Genomic DNA, 7600 nt, shown 5'->3' on the forward strand with positions numbered 1-7600 from the left:
CTATGTCAGGGATTTAGGAATAATACATCAGACATTTATTTGGGTGGACCAGTGCAGTGTCAGGGATTTAGGAATAATACATCAGACATTTATTTGGGTGGACCAGTGTCAGGGATTTAGGAATATACCACCAGGAGAAAAATATTTTCCACTAAATTTCTCACCAATTTATAATAAATCAAGGAAAACTTCATCCAAAAGTAACAAAGCTTGAAAAATCAAGCAGTCCTCGAATTTTAAGGCATTGACAAATGACAACAGAAATTTGATTGCGGATTTGATTAGTTTACAAAATCTCCAAATATTCCAATTACAGCTATTTTTTTAAAGCTTTTCTATAATTATTGTCTGTACGTCAGAACGTTAATTCAGGGCCGTTAAAATTGTCATATCGATTTCAAACTTTAATTGATAATTTCTGTAAAATGTAAGTATGTCCCTAAACAAAATTACGTTTTTTCCCCCGCAATTTTATATGAAGTTTATATTCAATGCTGTGCAAAAATTAGATTAATATTCTGCATATTAAGTTTTTATAATTTTTTACACCCTTGTCATTTCATTTATTTGGGCAGATATATAAACTTACAGAAGTTTTGATGAAAGAGTCAAACAAGGATAGAAACAATCATAAAAGCAAATCTAAGCAAATCAGACAAAAGAATAATATAAATAATAGAGTTACAGGGCTTTTAATATTTAATATTATTGAGATGTCTGAACAAAAAAATCTTTATAAAATATCACAAAATTATTTAATTTCAGGAAGCCTAATATGGACATGGTCATTTAATTTTAAGACTTATAAAGATGCGTCTCTTATAACATTATGCTTACTCGTGCTAGGAATCTGTATTAAGTAAGGATAAATTATTGTGACAAGGCAAGTGTATCACTATGTTTGAAACGGACTTTTCTTAATATGATTTAAAAATTTCCTTAGTTTTTTAGATAGTATTAGAAGTAAAGTTTCAGACAGTTAGAATAGGCCTATCCGTGCCTATATTTAAAAAACGTATGATTATTAAAGTAACATTTTAGTGTAATTTAGAGAGCGTAGCAACTCTTTTATCAATTTCAGAAAGTCCGCTTAATATTTCTGTCCATTTTAATAAACATGTTGATTTTCATTTTACCTTCAAACCATGTCATTAAATATTATTTCCGGATATAATTTTACATTAACAAAAATTGCATATGTGTCAATGACATTATACTATCTTACACAGAAAACATGGGCAACAATTTGAATTTAAGAAGTGTAAGACCGACGTGCAAGACGTATAGAGTAGCTTTAATCAAGATTAAGTTTCTGTTTGTGGTAGTATGTGCATAGATTTGTGTTTGTGTGTGTATGTGTGTGTTTGTGTTGGAGAAAAGATATTCTTATTTGATATTCAGTGTTAATAATGATATTCAAGATTTGGTGTATCCGTTTCCGATACACAAAATATCAGTAGCATCCCACAAATCTACAATGGACCAACTAAAACCCCTCTTGTTATGTGCCCCGTCAAACTGAAAATACTTTCAAATGTATATAGAAATTATTTACAGAGATTTGACTTAGAGGTGTAAGTCTCGAAGGGACTAAAAAGGAATACATAAGCCTCCGAAATTTGTGAAAGACACCCAGTAGACCGAGAATGTACGTAAGTTACAACGTACAAGGATAAAATTACTGCTGTTATGTACAAATTATGTACTGTAGAAAAAGGACCCTTATAGTTTGAGGGACATTGATAACTTATAAAATGCTGATATTTACGTCGACACTAACATTAGGCATTACTTTAAATTCACTAGTTTTTTTACCCCTAGCCTTCGGACCTGCAGTTCCTTAGATCTTTAGATTTAAACAAAAAAACTGTATTACTTTATATTATAGGATAGATATATCTCTAAAAGTTTTCTTATGATAATGTATATGGCATAATTCTTATATTGATATCATATAAGCAGAAAAGTTTATTAACGGGAGGAGGGCAATTGGTTCGTTTGTTAAAACTGGGATTTGCCAAAATATAATTTCACCCAAGATTTATGATATTGGGTTTCTAAAAATTCCACAGAGCAAACGGGTAGGACATTCGGAAAAATATAAAACATATTGTACTGCATTTATTTGAGAGTCCTAATTAAGAGGGAGGTGGTGATTTTCGAGCCACGGTAATAATTGAACCACTTTTTGTAATGAGTTGCGCCTGTTTTCGGGCAAAAGTATTGCACCATATATTGATATTAGTGTCACTTGCTAGATACTATAGCAGCAGAAAAAATTAACTTAAAAACATCGTAAGAGGGGGATTCTCCTTATTTTTAAAGTGATTATCTAGAGAATTATGTGCCAAGGATATTCATCTACTCTAACTATTTAAGTCTATCAGCTGACATAGCAGCAGTGGAAACAATTTTTACCGTCTTTAGTTATGACGCGGTGTCTGGCCCAGATTCGAACCTATATGTTAATACCTGACTAATTTATGATATAAAAGAAAAAAATACTACACTTTCGTTCAGTTGCGCGGAGAGAGTTTTGCCACATACCCGAAAAATTTTAGTATCTTTTGGAGGGGAGCTATCAGTGCTCAACAAAGTGCATTATGTGAAAGCTCCATGTTTATCTATCCCAACAACCAAGAGGGATTTAAAAGAAGAAAGTACAAAAAATTTAGAACCTTTGTTAAGAAAATTAGCTAAGATCTTACAAAATAAAAAAAGATTATTGTGACCTTATCAACATTGAGTCTACAGTCTTATGTTGATATAATAACAGCATTAAAGTTAGACAGGACAAACTTTGGGTTTGTACTAAACCATAATTGTTGTCTGATACAATTAAATGATATTCTATTATTCTGCCTACTTCAAGGTGACCTAGCTAATGGATAAGACAATGGACGAAAAATTGATATTCATCTCCAACGATGTTAAACAAGATTACAACTTCTGTAGGGGGGTGTAATCTATTTATGCTAGTCATGGCCGTGTGGTTCCCCAAGAGGAATAATTTCTTGACTTTTGGGTTGTTGTGATTACGGAATCACAGCAATTATAAATTCAATTGATATATAAGATCCAGATGCTCAATCTGGCAACATAATCCGCCAAATTTATAATGGAATTTCCAAGCAAACGAACCCTTTTGTTTATCTATATTTATATGCGATTGATTCTACAAAATTTTTCGACGATATAATTTCCCAAGATCTAACTTTTTAACTTTTCATAGTTGACTTATTATGCTTGATATTATATCATTATTAATTGTTATGCTTATTTTTTCATATAAGAACGAAGACATTTTTACACGATATAACTCATTTTAGTAAATCTTTAATCAATATAAGAAATAAGACTATTCATAGATGAATCTATTTATTAATGAAATATAAAATAATTGACTTTCTTTCAAAATTGGTTCACTTTCTAACCAGTTTTAGGGCCGTATTGTTCATAAATGTTTTCCTATTGACTAATTAAGAGAGTATATATCTAAACTATATCCATTATAAATTGTTATATTTGTGTGTGAGAGTGAACTAGTAACGTATATTCCAATAGATATAATAGTAATTAATTAGATTTTTAAAGCTTATTTCCAGTAAATTATTACCTGCTTTTAGACTAATAAAACTCTTTAGGTATATTTAAAAACCGTCCCTTTCATTGCTTCAAAGTTTAACATATTTAATTTGGAGGTTCCCAATTTTATTATGTACATAAATCTGTTTTGTAACAAGGCATTCCCTCTTTATCGAAAAGTTAATTTCTCGGAAAAACTTGAATGCTTACCAAAAAATATCCCAATTTAATGTTGAAGTCAGATTTTAGATTATATAAAACAAAAGACACCCACTCAAACATCTTACTACTTACTATAGTACTAGAATAAAATGTTTTATATCTATTGTTTTATTACATGTGTAGTATTGGTTTAACTAAGATGGTAATTAGTGGTTGAAGAGAAATCAATAAGACACCACATAATACAGGGACAAGGGATACTCAAGATATTAATAGGACACCACATAATACAGGGACAAGGGATACTCAAGATATTAATAGGACACCAAATAGTACAGGGACAAGGGATACTCAAGATATTAATAGGACACCACATAATACAGGGACCAGGGATACTCAAGATATTAATAGGACATCACATAATACAGGGACAAGGGATACTCAAGATATTAATAAGACACCACATAATACAGGGACAAGGGATACTTAAGATATTAATAAGACACCACATAATACAGGGACAAGGGATACTCAAGATATCAATAAGACACCACATAATACAGGGACAAGGAATACTCAAGATATTATTAAGACACCACATAATACAGGGACAAGGGATACTCAAGATATTAATAGGACACCACATAATACAGGGACAAGGGATACTCAAGATATTAATAAGACACCACATAATACAGGGACAAGGGATACTCAAGATATTAATAAGACATCACAAAATACAGGGACAAGGGATACTCAAGATATTAATAGGACACCACATAATACAGGGACAAGGGATACTCAAGATATTAATAAGACACCACATAATACAGGTACAAGGGATACTCAAGATATTAATAGGACATCACATAATACAGGTACAAGGGATACTTAAGATATTAATAAGACATCACATAATACAGGGACAAGGGATACTCAAGATATTAATAGGACACCACATAATACAGGGACAAGGGATACTCAAGATATTAATTAGACACCACATAATACAGGGACAAGGGATACTCAAGATATTAATAAGACATCACAAAATACAGGGACAAGGGATACTCAAGATATTAATAGGACACCACATAATACAGGGACAAGGGATACTCAAGATATTAATAAGACACCACATAATACAGGTACAAGGGATACTCAAGATATTAATAGGACATCACATAATACAGGGACAAGGGATACTCAAGATATTAATAGGACACCACATAATACAGGGACAAGGGATACTCAAGATATTAATAAGACACCACATAATACAGGTACAAGGGATACTCAAGATATTAATAGGACATCACATAATACAGGTACAAGGGATACTTAAGATATTAATAAGACATCACATAATACAGGGACAAGGGATACTCAAGATATTAATAAGACACCACATAATACAGGGACAAGGGATACTCAAGATATTAATAAGACATCACAAAATACAGGGACAAGGGATACTCAAGATATTAATAGGACACCACATAATACAGGGACAAGGGATACTCAAGATATTAATAAGACACCACATAATACAGGTACAAGGGATACTCAAGATATTAATAGGACATCACATAATACAGGTACAAGGGATACTTAAGATATTAATAAGACATCACATAATACAGGGACAAGGGATACTCAAGATATTAATAGGACACCACATAATACAGGGACAAGGGATAGTCAAGATATTAATAGGACACCACATAATACAGGGACAAGGGATACTCAAGATATTAATAGGACACCACATAATACAGGTACAAGGGATACTTAAGATATTAATAAGACACCACATAATACAGGGACAAGGGATACTCAAGATATTAATAAGACACCACATAATACAGGGACAAGGGATACTCAAGATATTAATAAGACACCACATAATACAGGGACAAGGGATAGTCAAGATATTAATAGGACACCACATAATACAGGGACTAGGGATACTCAAGATATTAATAGGACACCACATAATACAGGGACAAGGGATACTCAAGATATTAATAAGACACCACATAATACAGGGACAAGATATACTCAAGACATTAATAGGACACCACATAATACAGGAACAAGGGATACTCAAGATATTAATAGTACCCCACATAATATAGGGACATGGGATAGTCAAGATATTAATAGGACACCACATAATACAGGGACAAGGAATACTCAAGATATTAATAAGACATCACATAATACAGGGACAAGGGATACTCAAGATATTAATAAGACACCACATAATACAGGGACAAGGGATACTCAAGATATCAATAAGACACCACATAATACAGGGACAAGGGATACTCAAGATATTAATAAGACACCACATAATTCAGAGACAAGGGATACTCAAGATATTAATAAGACACTACATAATACAGGGACAAGGGATAGCTATAGTCAAGATGTTCTTCTGTCAGACAATTTTCAGAGCCAAATGCAGTATTATATTTTTCACAAGATAAAGGTCATTAAGGGGTTAGGTAATGAATATATATAATATATGTGGATATTATGACAGGGGAAAAATATTGTCGACAATTTAGGTTGCTAACATGGAACTTATTTATTGGTCAGTCCGTTCATCCAGAACAGGGGAAAGGATAGGGTAAAGGGGTTGAATGGTGGGTATGGTCATTTTAGCCCACTGCGAGTCTCACTGTATTAGAAAACAATAAAATCTGGTGTAACATCCAAGTAAGAATATTTCCATTGGTTAGGTAAAGGTCAATTTAATGAGTTTTAACAAGATTTCAGGTCAAAATAAAATTAGGATTTAATATTTATTATTTTGTAAATTTCCCTTAATCCTGAATTTAGAGTTGGTGTGTGTGTGTGCGTCTGCGGTTGTTTGTGCCCAATCCTAAATAAAAAGGACATTACTTCATTTCAAAATTTTGTCAGTTTAAGTAAAATGTAAATAAGCATCCGTTAAGATAAAATATTGGTCTTAGGTTTCAAACTTTTCTGCGAGTTAATATTTCTTAGATGAAATGTTAAGATACAAAGTCCCCAATTATTCTAAATCTTAAGAGGTTGTATTTAGAGAAAGAGAGAGGAGACAATGGGCTGTTTTTTACACTAGTCTCCAAAGTTTTATAATAACGCTTTCTTAATCGTTGGCTTTATAATTTAGGGCATTTCAGTGAATTTTGATTGATTGGTTCATTCAGTTGAGTATTCAAACATTTCAACCACTAATTTTAATCTATAAAAGTGGTAATTTTGTGTATCATCATTGGAAGTGTAAATCAATTTATCGACCATTGTTTTATCCCTTTAGTCCTTAATTTGTATTTGTTTTATAAATTTATATTTCATGCAACTAGCTACAGCCTTTTTTTTAGTCACTTTATAAAATTAAGACTTTGAAGGTCTTTTTAATTACGTAAGACATTGGCCTATTTAAGTTATATAAATTTCAAGGGTTCAAGTGTAATTACGCAATAACAAGGAATAAATTGTTTTTAGGTAGGATAGCTCAGACAGTGTATCCAAACCATTAAAATGGTTTTAAAAACCTATTACAAAAATTCTTAAGAACTAAAATTGACGGTTAAAATTAATTGAGCTTATACCACAATCAAGAAATTTTATTTGTGTAAAATTTGATTCTTGCAGTAACTGTTCTATTATGGGTAATAGCCGTTTGTTAACGGAATTGTGGGGAAACGTAACTTTCTCGTCTTCTATTTAAGATAGAAGGCTGAAACCTCTTGTCAAGTATTAAACTTCCATGACGGTATGACTGCTTAAAGAGCTGCTTTATCTTTCACAACTGATCTGGATAAAGCTTTCAGTATAGTTCTTCTAAGTGATTTTGTAT

Source organism: Acartia tonsa, chromosome 4, assembly GCF_053477335.1.
Source record: "Acartia tonsa isolate MP-2025a chromosome 4, ASM5347733v1, whole genome shotgun sequence".
Taxonomy (NCBI): domain Eukaryota; kingdom Metazoa; phylum Arthropoda; class Copepoda; order Calanoida; family Acartiidae; genus Acartia; species Acartia tonsa.